This window comes from Sarcophilus harrisii, chromosome 4 (assembly GCF_902635505.1).
Source record: "Sarcophilus harrisii chromosome 4, mSarHar1.11, whole genome shotgun sequence".
NCBI lineage: Eukaryota > Metazoa > Chordata > Mammalia > Dasyuromorphia > Dasyuridae > Sarcophilus > Sarcophilus harrisii.
Window position 1 is genome coordinate 1,137,448 of NC_045429.1, and position 14,302 is coordinate 1,151,749.

Genomic DNA, 14,302 nt, shown 5'->3' on the forward strand with positions numbered 1-14,302 from the left:
GAACAGTTTCAACAAAATGTCAACAATGAAAGCCTGCAGTTTGTCCCTGAAGGGCCGACTGGGCCTGGAATGGGTCTTGTGTTCTGTCACAGCAGTTCAAAGAACCCATGCCTCCCAGTGGCCTGTGGGATGAATCCTCAAACCAAAGCATGAAGGTGGGAAAATTGACATTAGGGCTTATCAGTTTCCAGGGAGGTACCAGTACTGACAGCTAGAAGTCCCCAAACACCTGAGGAAACTGAGGGTGTCCACAGTATGAAGGACATTTGGAGTTGGAGGACTGAGGATCTTATCTCTTCTACCTACCCAGCTCTATTTGATAGATGAGGAAAGTGAAATCTAGATCAGGTAAGTGACTTGCTTAAGACTATTCAGGTAGTAAGTCTTAAAGGTGGCCTTTGAATGGGGGTTCTGTGATCCCAGGGCCAGGGATCCCTGGAAGAGACCCTAAGATGGAGCATAATCCTGCCTCAGGAGGTTCTTGTGCAGGGGAGAACTGATCCTAGAGAGGGCCACTCATGCCTTAGGACCCAAGAAGGAACACGGGTAGCCGTGAGCAAGAAGAAGGAGTTGACTTTCTTGGAAGAAAGTCATCCCCCGGTTGGGGAAACCATTGCTTATCACAACCCAGGTTCAGCTCTGGGTGCCAAGTCCATTGATTTTCTTTCTTGCACAATCTTTAGAAGCCCACATGGAAACACAATCCACGTGGCGAGCTCATCAGTGAAAGAAAAGGACAAACTATCCTTCTGCTATGAACCCCCAAGCTGGTAGGAGAAATCAAGCCCAGCACTCCTGCTCCCCGTGTTTAGGTTTGTATTCCTGGAGCATTCTGTGGAACACGAACCTAAAGTCTGTCAAAGATTAATTGTCTTTTCCCTCCTATCCCCTCTTTTGGCTGTTTTCCATTTTGATGTCAGAGAAGACATTGAAGCTGATTAATGGGAAGTCAGACAATTTAGAGGAGCAGTGCATTCTGCAATTTCAAAGCTTTGTTATTCCCTTTGCAAGGGGAGATTAAAGAACTCAGCTGGGTCTCAAAAAACTACCCATGTACAACGGAATGGAGATTATCGAAGATGCTTGTCTCAATGTCCCCGTACCTTATAAGTACAGCCTCCCATTTATTACTCATTTATGTATGAAATACAGACATCACCAGAGATATGAACACCACATATCAAAATGTGAAACAAGACGCCGCTTCTCATGGCCTCGTTTTCCTGTAAGCCTCTCCATTTTCAAGCTGCACTATAGCTTTCCACATTATTTAATGTCATATTTATGGTGTTTTCTCTGAGTTTTACTAGCAGGCCAATGTGAAGGAGACTCTTGCACCTGTTGAAAAAATAAGTCGGGCACAGTAGTTACCTGGCAGAGGATTTCCTCATCTCATTCCAGCTTCCTCACCATCATGGTTATAAAGTTATTTTAGGAGAAAGATGGAGCCAGTTCAAAAAGATAATGATGAAAGTTAGAAACGGATCATTAAAGAAAAGAATCAAGGGTCTTTTCTTCCCCTTTAAAATTATGCTTGACTTTCTAAGCTCAGAATCTGCAGCAAGGTGGTTGTCTGTGGATTCACGGGATCAGAGAATTCCAGAGGAGCCAGAGGGAAGGTCGTCCTCCCTTTTTATTAGACCATTTAGCAAAGGCCGCTCCTTTCCCCTGTGTGTGGCAGGGCAGTCTCCTATTGGTGCCAGTCAGATTTTGGTCTAAAGCTCTAAGTTTGAGTTCTGAGGCCCGGGGCCTGCAGCCAGAGTACAAATACCGTTGCATAGATGCATGCTTGGAGCGATCCCAGTGGGTTCTGCCCTGAGCCAACGGCCATGGGGGTTTCATGCTTACATGATTATCCAAGGACATCTCTTCCCCTGGTGAGTAGCAATCCCCACGTGGAGCTGATGTTTTCTATGCAGAAGGAACCCTAAAGGAATCCTGACTCTAGGCCATTTGGCCCATAGCTAGAAAGCCTCTGCTTGATGGACTTCCCGAGGCCCAGGTGTGAGTCCTGCCTCTGATCCACAGAAGCTGTGTGACCTGAGACAGATCACTTTACTTCTCAGACCCTGGGAAACTCTACAAGACTGAGGGGCCCACTTGCTTTGGGAGCAGGAATTCTGTCTTAGAGCGCTAGAGCACAGAGTCACAGGTCCCAAGTTTTGGTTTTTCCCAGCATCAAGTCTAAATAAGCCTCCTTGCTGCTTCTACCCATTTGTTGCTCTGACTTCTGCCCTCTGAGGTCAAGGGACATATGGAATTCCTTTTCCATAGAAGCGCCATTGACCTCTTGGCGATCTGATACAGCTGATGGACTCTTTCTCGAACTAACATTTTGACATGCATAAAATGACATCAAGGGGATCACAGCGGGAATCTAATCAGATTGAAATTCAGTTATTTAGATAACGACAAATTAATGTAACATGTTAACATTTAATATATTATAATCACATCAGTTATATTTATAAAACATAATACATTGATAGATGAATTACAACAATAATGCATTTATATTATAAGTATACATGAACACATTTAGATATTTTATAATTAATTATGTTTATACTACAAATACTATACATGATACTATGCATCACAAATATGTATGTATATACATACACACACACGTTTAAACCAAGTTCATAGAACTCAGCTTCAGAACTGTTGGACTAAGTGAATTCCAGGGTTATTTTTACTTCTAGTCTTTTGTTAGCAGGGGCATTTCATTAGGATCCAGTAACATTTTAATATTCAAGACTAGAAAAAGGACAATGAATATCTTCTTTGATTTCACTGTTGTGGGGAAAAACACTAGATTTCTGTTGAAAATCCTCAAATTCTGTGTCAGTGTTTTTATACCATTTTTTGTTCTGTGGGAAGGAACAGAATCCATTTAGGAGAAAGCTGATTGATAAGGTGACCACCATAAATACTGGATGGGAAGTTGTCCCCAAACAGAAGAAATAAAAAGATGGAGAAGTAGTCAGGTGGAGAAAAATTTCTAACTGAGACAGATAAGCTAGTGATGGAGAGACTCACTATAAAACTATAATCTCTGTCATCTGCTTTCTGCCAGGCTTATTGGAGAGGGAAAGGCACATATTCTGTAATCTTCCTCCCTTCTTCCCTCCCTCCTTCTTTCCCTTCTTCCCTCCCTCCTTCCTTCCCTTCTTTCCCTCCCTCCCTCCTTTCCCTCCTTCTCTTCCTTCCTTCCTTCCTTCCTTCCTTCCTTCCTTCCTTCCTTCCTTCCTTCCTTCCTTCCTTCCTTCCTTCCTTCCCTCTCCAAGGACATATATAATTGGAATGGAAAATGTCAGGATCCTATGGCTTTCGCCGTCTGAAGGGTCAGATGTTAGCACCGTGTAGAGACCCTGCTTTATCAACCACGGTGACTTCATCTGCTTTAAAAAGAAATAAGCTGAGAGAAGATTTCCCACGTCCCTGGCTAAGGCGTTTTACCTTGCAGAGATGAGTGATGAGTGGTGAGAGACAAAAGGAACGTTGCCTGGTTTTTATGGCAGTCACATTGTCTCTCGCTTGATGCATTCCTTGTTAAGGCTCCATTTGTGAGCTGTGTGCCTCATGGATGCTTGTAGCACATGAGAAAAGATTATTTTTCACTTTCAAAACAGATCCCTTGGCTTGTTATAATGGTAAAAAGATACCCTCCTTTACTCTTAAAAAGTAGGCAGTGCAACAAATCAGTGGGAGATAGATTTTCTTTAAATGCTTCGGGAAGGTTTTTTCCCCTCCTTTCTCCCTCTTCATTTACTCATCAGTAAAAAAAAAAAAAAAAAAGGCTTCCTTTTGTCTTTACTTCCGAGGGGAAATCCTGAACTACGCAGAGTGCCTTCCGATTTCCCGGCAAGTCCCGACTCCATGGAGGCAAGGGGCCACGTCCTGACAAGAAAGCACACTGGGTTCATGGGCCTTCCCAGTTGGTGAGGGGTCTGCTTGAATGTTCCCTCTTCTCTTCCAGATGTATTTGATGAAAGCTGGACCCTAGCTGGAGGTCTGCTAGAGGAGGCAGCATGTCACAGTGGAGAGAGCTCCAGCTTCAGAGTGAGGAAGATCTGGGTTCCAGTCCTATTTCCACCACCTACCAACATACAGACGTATATGGACCGGCTGGGCGGTGCCCCTGTATGTAGAGCTCTGGCCCTGTCGTCAGGAAGAACAATTCGATAAAGCCTCAGACAATGACTGGCTGTGTGATCCTGGGTTAATCTTTGCTTACTGTGGTAAATGGGGATAATAATAGCACCCACACCTTGAAGATGTCAGGATAAACTGAGACATTTGTAAAATTCTATTTAAATGCTCGTTATTATTACTTTTTACCCCACTGGCTCTCACAAGCTCTTTATGCTTTAGTGTATATTTTGTGAATCAGGTAGAGATCTGTGTTGCTAGAAAGACTTTCCTCAGTGAGCATTTCCTGCATCAATTAGTCTGCTTACCTGCTTGAATCATTTTCAATGACACTTGAAATAGCCTAGGACCACCTTGCTATGAAATATACTTGCTGCCATGGAGTTGACCGAGACCATTTGGCTTCCCTAGCTTCGGTATTCCCTCAAATTTATAATAATATCCAAATATTTATTTCATAGGAGTGTTGTGATCCTCAAATGAGATTGAACAATCAATCAACAAACTTTTTAAAGCACCTACTATGTGCCAGGCAGTGTGCTAAGCGCTGAGGCTACAAAAAAGAGGCAAAAGACAGTCTCTTACAATCTGCCAAGGGAGACAAATGTGCAAACAATGAGTGTGGAGCAAGCTTTATCTAAGTAAATATATAAGTAAATAAAAGATAATGAACAGAGGGAAGGCAGAAGAATTAAGAGGGGTTAGGGAAGGCTTTGGGCGGTGGTAGGCTTTAGGAGAGGAAGCCAGGGCAGTCAGGAGTCGGAGTGGAGGAGGGAGAGCCAGGAGGTCAGTGACACGGGACTGAAGAGAACATGGCAGGGAGAGAAGTGTCCCTGTAGACTTGTAAGCCTGTAGAGATGGCAATGCTTGGTCTGAGACAATGGGAATAATACTGAGCCAGGATTCCAGTTCTCCTTCTTTGGTTTACTACTCTGTGACTCATTTTCCTCATCTGTAATTGGAGCAGATGGACTCTGAGGACCCTCAGAGCACTAAATCTGACCCTAAAAACCTTAGGCCAAGATAAAGTATAATGATGTAAGGTCTGACACTGGCTAAGACAGAAAATCAACCTCCCCAGTACAGAATGGAGTTGGCGTGTCTAGCCCACAGTTTGTCTGAAAAAGATCCAGGGGCTCTAGCGGAACATGAAGTGGTGGCTAAGGAAACGGCTGCCTTGAAAGGGTGCAGTTTCTGAGTTCCAGAAGGGATGGTCCCTCAGGACTTAGCCCTGCTCTGAATGGACTGGGTTTGGGTTCGAATGACTGACTGGAGGAAGGACATGGGGAAGCTGGGTTGTGAGCGGAGGCAGAGTGGGGCAGAGAGCTCCTGGGGAAATGATAAGATTTGATTATAGTTTATTTATATTAGGTGTTGGGCACTCAGCAGACATAGGGCGCCGTAGCACATAGCGAGCTGGGCTTGGAGAAAGGAAGACTCATCTCTCTGGGTTCAAATTAGTAGCTGGGAGATTCTGGGCAAGTCACTTCCCCCTGTGTGCCTCAGTTTCCTCATCTGTAAAATGAGCTGGAACAGGAAAGGGCCAGTCGTTCCAGTATCTGCCAAGAAAACCCCACATGGGGTCATGGAGAGTGACCTGACTGAAATGATTCAACAAGCACTTGATGATGCTCTCGAGGATTATTTAAAAGGGAGATGATCAGCATACAGGAAAACCTGTTCCAATCCTTTAAATTACAGCAGTAGAGAGGGTGCTCAAAGGTCAGATGAAGGGCTCCTGGGTGATTGGCTTAGCTGCAGCCCAGGTTTCGCCTAAAAATAAATGTCTGTCCTTGAGCTCTTGGGAGTTCTCCAGGCATGTGAGCCAGTTACCCACGGCCACCAGGATACTTTGTCAGGCTGCCCCTCAGGGGGTAATTTCACAGCTGCATAAACCTATACAGCTAAAATCAGAAGACCCAGTGAAATGATTCATGAATTGGCAATAATCGATTTAAGGGAAAAACCTGCCAGATCCTGCCTCCCCCTGAATGAGACTAACTTGGAATCAGAATCCTGAGAAGCCCTCCCAAGAACTTGAATGTGGAAGCCCTGTTGCCCTTAGGCTAGCACATGCTCCTCCCTATTAGCATCTTAGAACTTCTTGTGGCTGGGGATGAAGACTTCCTGGGTCATTCTGGGCTTCCTTGAGCTTTATTTCTTGGACTCAATGGGAATCTGCATCCCACTACACTTCCTAACTACTGCAGTAATCCCAGCACCTTCCTCTGCTGATTTCCTATTGTTATTTGAAAGGAAAGAGGACAAGTAATGACTAATAATAATAAAACATAAATTGCAGCAGACAGTTCAAAGGAATTTTAATTAGGACAAGTGGTCTCAGTTAGGATTTCTCTGTCTTCTCTTCACTGAGCTGTCTCCAACTGTATTTGTCATTTCCAAAGACTTCCAGTTCCAATAGAAGAGATAACTCTTCTACCCTTCCTTCCTTCCTTCCTTCCTTCCTTCCTTCCTTCCTTCCTTCCTTCCTTCCTTCCTTCCTTCCTTCCTTCCTTCCTTTCTCCCTCCTTCCTTCCCTCTATCCCTCCTTCCCTTCCTTTGTACTTTCCTTTCTTCCTTCATTCCCTTATTTTCTCCTTTTCTTTTTCTCTTTTTATTTTTGTCTACTTCATATTCTCCTTTCAAAATACTATACAGAAGTCAAATGATGAAATTGGCCAATAAAGGATCTTGTGTGCACTTGTTCTATAAGGGGATGTGTGTGTCCACGATCGATCTTCCAACTCCATTAAGTCTCCACCCATAGGAGAACTGCAAAAGGTGATTCTTTAAATTCTTTGTGCTCACAAAGGGCTTAGACCACAGCCATGTCTTACCAGCCTGTGACAGGGGAAGATTTACATTCTGGCTTTATCAGAAGTCTCAACAAAGGAGCTTAAGGCTATCCTGAAGGCAAGTAAGATGGTTGAGATTTACATTAGTGTACAGTAGCATGATTTCAGTAAATACTGCGTAACGTAATTTCAAGCCACCATGATAAAGATGTTTCAGAAAATACAGATAAAAAAATAGATCCTAAGATTGAAATGTCAAATTTTCCCCCAACATCAAAGAAACAAAATTTTTTTCCACATGAAAATTTTGAAAGAACAACTTCAGATTCTCTAGCACAAAGAAAGTAGATTTTTTAAAATTTTGGGCTGGGTAGAAGGGAGTGCAATGTGTGGGGCAATGGGAAGTCCACAGTGGGTCCTTCTGCTCAGGAGCTGAATGTTTGGACACAGAGGAAACCTGAGTGCTGACTTCCATCACAGTTCAACTTTTGGCATATGCCTTGCTCACTTTGGATTTCACCTTCCTCATCTATACATGAAGGAGAAGACATCTTGGGGCAGCCTCCGAGGCCCCTCCCCGATCCAGGTCTATGGCCACCTTCTAGGCTGGCACCACATTCTGACCTCTATGTTGATGAACCTGTAATGCAGCTCAGTTTTTCAGGCAGCCTCCCTTTCATCTCATCTGGGAGGCAGGCATATGAACCTGATCTTCTCCATTTTTCAGATGAGGAAACTGAGGTCCAGAGAAGTGAGACGATCTGGACTGATTCTTAGGCAGGAGAAGAACAAGATGAGGAGAAATGTTCTGAAGGGGACTCAGTTTTGCCACCTACAAAGGAGGAGGTTGGCTTCAATGGCCTCCAAAGACTTCATGGGTTTTAAAGATAATGTTTTTGAAAGGTAAAAAAAAGTGATAGCTGTATTTGAATATGATCGGTTTCTTTTCTAATCCTATACTTTATATTTTATGCATTTTAAAACCTTATTCTGAAGCATTCATAGATTTAACCAAACTGCCAGATCCACGACCCACAAAAATCCCCAACTCTTGCTCTGTTTGTATAAAGCCAGCTTCACTCAAATGTCCCAGGAAGCCAGCATTTGAGGCTAAGATCACCCTGTCTCCAGGGTCTTAGTGAAGTTTTTTGTGGAATTACAGATTTAGAGCCAGAAAAGACCATCGAGGTCCTCCAAACCAATCCCTTGATTTTATAGATGAGGAAACAGGTCCAAGAAATTAAAGAAGAGACCTAGGAGTTCACTGAGTCCCAGCCCCTTGACTTGGTAGATGAGGAAACTGAGGTCAAGAAGAGTGAATGTGGCACAATTTTTAGTGCTTAGTAAATACTTACTGAATTTGTTATTTGAACCCGAGACTTCCTGATGCGTCCAGCTGCTTCTCCCAGAGCCAGAAAGGGCTCTTGGTAATGAGAAAAATGAATTCCGTGAGGGTCACAGGTCTGGGAATTGGAAGGGAACTGAGGGAGGACTTGGTCCTTGGGAGGCCCAAGGGAGGGCGACTGCCCGGTGTCCCAGAGCCCGAGATGGGCTGGGGACCTTCCCCGCTCCAGATGTTCCAGCACACGGCTTCCTGCGAGTCCTCAGACAGCCAGTGCATTAACAGCATCATTTGGGGCGGCATTAATCTTCTGTTCTCGACTAGAAAAAGACTTTGAAGAATACTGATCAGATCAGGAAGTTCAAAAGTTCAAATATGATCGGAGCTGCGCTCTGGCAGCGAAGCTTCCTTCGCCCTTTCCAGTGCATATCAAAGACACCTGCACCCCATTTCCCCCCTAGAGGAAATGAGACCTGCAAAGTGCCGCCTGGCGCATTAGCATGAGAATCTCTAATGAGATCCCTTCTTTCTGGAGAAGCTGGAAGGGGCCACTTCTAATGGGCTTTTAACTCAGCACTCTGATGGCTGAAGAAGAAGCAATTTGGCAGGAGATTTTTTGTTCAGATCAGCTTTGAATTTTTTTCCACAGATAATGACTTAAATATATCTTGCCATTGTTCTTTTTAAAAAGAGAGAAGGACAGGATAAATTAGGCATTTCCTCGCTTTCATAGAAATAAAAAAAAGTTTAAGGAGAACTTTTAATTTTAGTGGTTATCATTCAGGCAGGCTTCTCTCTTTGATTTGGAAATTAGCTGTCTAGGCGGTGCTCTAGAAAAAAGGATCTGGGAGTTTGATGGACTGTAAGTCCAAAATGGGTCGGCAGAGCGGACCCAGCAGCCAAAGCCCCAGTCGGACGAAAGACCCTCTTATTGCCCTACACTGCAGCACTAATAACGATCTTAATTTCACTCATAATATCCGCCATTCATAAGCACAGTGTAGATATACACACGGATCACAGCTGGGTATGTATATCCACACATGGATCTATTTCCCTCGCCAAATGTTCTGATGGGTGAGTTCATGTGACAGTTCTCCAGGGTTCAGTACATGAGGAGAAGGATTTGGAGGGGCATTTATCTTTTTTTCCTCAACTACTGAAGCAGGTGTGTATGTATGTGAGTGTGTGTATGTCTTGTGTATGTGTGTGTGCCTGCATATGAATGTGTTGTGTGTGTGTATGGATGTGTTGTGTTGTGTGTGTGCATGGATGTGGTGTGTGTGTGTATGTGTGTGTGTGTGTGTGTGTGTGTGATATGCTGCTACTTGACTTCACCTTCCTTGATCTCATTAAGCTAAGCACAGTAGCCAGGAGAGAGAGGATCATCTCTCTTTCCTTCCTAAATTGTGGCATCGAAAATGAGGTTCAATATTCCCTGCTCTGCGCCCTTCGCAGACCATATGGGGAATATTGAACCCCATTTTCGATGCCACAATTTAGGAAGGAAATTCCTAAACCAGAATCCGCCCCGAAGAGGAGAGAGCTGGGACCGCCGAGGACGCACCCTCCAAGGGATGCCAGGGAAGGGCTCTTGCAGCGAGGGAACTTGGGGCGGAGACCTGCAGGAAGCCGGGGACTCGGGGAGGGAGAAGCTGGGACAGCCACTGAAAATGGAGTCAAGGGATTCCGCGTCTTGTGTGAAAAACAGCTGTCACTAGGTGGTAGAGGGCAGGAAAGGAGGAAGGCAGAGGAAGAGGGGGCTGCTTAGGAAGAGATTTTAAAGTCAAACGAGGGTTTTCTGTTCAGTGTGGACAGGCAGCCCCTGGAACTTATTGATGCGAGTCACATGGTCAGAGCTGGGCTTTCAAGAGATCCCACGAGGGCTGAGAAAGTTCTGGAGGATTGTCACGTTCCGGTCGGTCTTTGCTTTAGAGCATATGGAAGGTGTTTTAACAAATGCTCGCTGGCTGGGTCAGTGTATAAAGGGGGCACTGGTTCCCTTCAATCAGTGTGGCCACAGAAGGCCAAGGGCAGCTATCTACCAGAGGTGATGAGCCGTGGCTGTGCTAAGGAGGTACGGAGATCGTCCGCGGCCCTTTAATCCCAGACTGCAGCATGATGACATGTGTGCGTAGGCATGGATGTATGCATGCATGTATGTATGATGTTTCCCCAGGTTTCTGAGGTCACTGATATAGGAAACTCATGAACGCAGAGCTCTGTGCGTGTGCACGTATTTTAAGTAGCTGATCGTCTTAGAGAATTATTGCTGGAGGAACTGAGGATTGATTAGCCCCGAGTCACATGGTCAGGGTTTGTCAGAGCTGAGACTGGAGCCCAAGGGCGAAGCTTGTGTTCTGCCCACTGCACTACACTGCCTCTAGTCAAATAAGCAAAAGGAAAGGTACATGAATGAATGAATGTGCTTTATAGAGACTTTGTGATAGTCCAGATAAGTCTTTAAGACCATTCCTCGCAGAGCTGCTGTTCATCTGCATCAGGAAGAGTTTCCTCCTTCCAAGTTCCCAATCCCAGCGAAATCACAGGTCCAGCTGAAAGCAGTTTTGCTGCCATTTGTAACTTCTGTGCAAGCCCAGAGGCCTGACTTTGGTGGGATCTGTAGTAGGAATCTACAGGATCGTAGATTTCAGAACCAGAAAGTATCTTAGAGTTTTTTTAGTCCCACTCTCCCATTTTACAGATGAAGAGATGGAGTCCTCACAGTTCATCCGGATGATTAAGTATCAGAAAGTAGGTCTCCTGACTTCTAATTCAGAGCTTTCATCAGCAGCTGCCAAAATGCTTTACACAATCTTCTTAGCATTATCATTTTAAGTCTTTACACAATCTTGTTATTATTAAAATTTTAAATCTCTTTTTTTGAATTCAGACTCTTCTCCAATAACATATAAACTTCTTGAGGGCTGACGAGACTGTGAAATTTTTTTGGATCCCTGATGCCTAGCACCAGTTCTGGCATACAATAGGTACTTAATAAGGACCACAGCTTCAAAGACCAAGGACTGGAGGAAGGGACCTCAGAAGCCAGTGACTCCAAGGTCTTCATTGGACAGATGGGAGACACAGATGACTTCCCTGGGCTCACATGGTTGGTCACTGTGATACTTGGTGAATGAGGGATCTGGACCCTAACTGGAGCACCAACATGTTACTTGGGGTCCCACCATTCACTGAGAGTTTACTTTGCTCTATGTGCATTTTCTTTGACCAGTAAATGGCTTCTTGAGGGCAGAGGCAGTTTTGTGTTTGTCCTTAAATCCCCAGGACCTGGTATGAAGTTGACAAAGAGCATAAGCTTAATCGAATTTGTTGCATGAATGAATAAATGAATTAATGAATAAGACAAGAACTGCTTGGACTCAGAGAGCCTCCTTGTGGGACTGTGAACTCATCACTTCTTGGTGTTTGTTTCTTCATGTTTTAAACATGTGTTAAAAGGAGTTCAGGGGTCGATCCCGTGATCTCTGAGGTCTAGAATACTGTGAAATGTTCTGTTCCATCACCAGGTCTTGGTCTGGCTTTTTGTTTGTTTGTTTGTTTTCTTTGTACCAAGAAAAAGATGGAGCAAGTAGGAGGCTGTCATTTTTCACTAAGAATATTTTACTGTTGGAATGAAATGAGTGTAATCCAGTGTGGAGCTCAAGGGAGGAGTCGAGGCTTCACGGAACGCAGACGCACCATATTGCCTCCATAACTAAATCGAGTTTGCAATCGCAAGCCACAATTCATCTATCAGAGTTGATGATAACATCTCCCAATGTCTCCTCTTGCATTGAGTTGAATCATAGCTCCCGTGTATATAGACACTTAAAAGTTTAAAAGGCTCTTAACTTACAAGAATCCTTTCTGGTGGTTGGTACAAATGCTACTATCCCCTTTCCACAGGACAATATGCTTTAGCTATGTGAGATGACATATCCAAGATGACATAGTAAAGATCCTTGGCCCTGATCCAGCATTGCCCCATAGGATGCTGCCTTTCTAAAATATGTCTGTGGTCATTCCTGGGTTGGAAAGGAAGCCCCATAGAAAAAAGTTGGGGATTATTTCAAATTTTGTGGTATTCTTTTTTTTTTGCATATGCAAATATGGCCTCCAGACCTTCTGAGAAACACAGAATTTTTTTCTCATGTTATTTTCATATATGCTACCCTATGCCACATCTCTATATTGGAACTGGGGGGAGGCAGGGGGCAGCAGAGAAAGCTGACAATGAGGATGTGGGGCCATACATGCAGAAGAAGAAGATGCAATTCCTTTGTAGAAAGCAAACCTCCCCATCCTGACACCTGTCACTGGACAAGAACTGGATGTTGGCAGTTGATGGGATTTGTATCCCCTTAACATTCCTCCCTTTTGTTTCTGGTTATTTGTCAATTTTATTCAATCAGAGAAGCATTTATTAAAGTTGATGTCATGTGCCAGGCGGTGTACTTGTCAATGGTGATGTAAAAGTAAATGAGACCAGTCCCGTCTTCAAAGAGCCTGTGCCCTATTAAGCAAACAAGAGGACACTCAGGGATTTTCTGTTTTCCAACAGCACTAAAGGGATACTTAGTACACTGTCTACCTTCTAAAATCTGCTGAAAACAAAAGAAATTTCCTGATCTCATTTGGGCCTCATGACAATCCAGTGAAGCAACCAAATTGAGTGACTTCCCCAGTCTTTCTGACTCCACATCAAGGGGTCTGTCTACCATGGACCACCTCCTCTAAGATCTTATTTTATTGGATCCTTATATGATAATTCTGTGAAATAAGAGTTGTAATTATTAATATGTCCATTTGCAGATGATATAACAAAGACTTAGAGAATTAACATGACATGTCCCTGATTTCATGAATCGAAAGTCTTAAAAAGCCAGGGCAGTGAAATGATAAATCCAGTCTTCTATCCACTGCATCATGCTGAAGTTGATATTAAATCTCTCCAGGTAATTATTGCAACTATTCTATTTACTTGACCTCTAATAATATAAAGCGAGATGTTTTCTCATTCAGCACTTTGGAGGAAGCTTATAAAATATTTATTTAAGAAAAATTGAAGCTACCCTGACATCTAATGATATTAATAATGTGCTGTCCTACAGGGACAATCACATTATTTGCTGAAGTATGATGTTCAGAGCAAATATTAATCAATAAAAGTAAAGAATGTTAAAAATTCATTATGTGAATTAATAGTAAATTCAATTATTCTTAATCAGCCAATTTTCTTAATTATAAAATGTATCCTTTAGCATCAAAATACATCTAAAATTTGAATTTATTATTCTGAAAATACTTTACATGCCCTGTCTTATTTGATCTTCATAACAATTCTTTGAGATGGGTCCTGTAAGCATTATCATTTCCATTTTGCAGGTGATAAAACTGAGTCTCAGAAAAGTCACAGGCCTTGGTCAAATAGACAATTTGTAACTGGTGAAGTCAAGACTTGAAATCTAGAGCTTTCAATTCCAATAACCCAATGCTCTTTCCACAACAGCATGCTGCTGATATAAAAAAATCATACTTTCTAAGTTTCAACATGAGAGATTAAAATTTTTAATTCCATGCCTTTTTAAACAGTTCAATTCACCTTTGAAAATTACCTGGTTTCCAATATGTCAGTTTTATTGTCTACTTTCCACATGTTTTCTTAACACCATGACTTTACCACCCATCAGGGAATTGTAAAATCATAAAAATAAACTAAAATGGCAAAGTACAGTACTGATTGAACACTTCCCATATTCCCAACCAAACAACTTTAAAATAATGCCCCAAATTGAATTCTAGCAGAGCCAACAGAAAGTCAGTGAGACATTTTTCCAAGATAATTTAGAAAGTTAGCAGGAGGGGTCTGTGACAGAGTGGGAGCTACAGTGTCAACATCAGTGGAGTCTTGGAGTTGGCTTTGAAGTTGGTAGGCACAGCAGTAGTATTGGGATCTCTTAGTCCAGAGACAGTAAGAAAGCCAGACAATTCGTCAGAGAAAGATTAC

The 14,302-nt window shown here is 43.1% G+C and overlaps 1 protein-coding gene and 1 long non-coding RNA gene across 3 annotated transcripts in view; one reads left to right on the forward strand and one right to left on the reverse strand.

Annotated features, from left to right (window-relative positions):
* LOC116423720 overlaps positions 1 to 4,230 on the forward strand; it is a 34,745-nt gene extending 30,515 nt beyond the window's left edge. For both annotated transcript variants that reach the window (XR_004234223.1, XR_004234222.1), the window contains exon 2: positions 3,983 to 4,230. This is a non-coding gene — a long non-coding RNA (uncharacterized LOC116423720). The remainder of the gene's footprint in view (positions 1 to 3,982) is intronic.
* The window catches only part of ST6GALNAC5 (ST6 N-acetylgalactosaminide alpha-2,6-sialyltransferase 5), a 209,696-nt gene that overhangs the window by 140,333 nt on the left and 55,061 nt on the right, over positions 1 to 14,302 (reverse strand). The gene's annotated exons all lie outside the window — the stretch shown is intronic.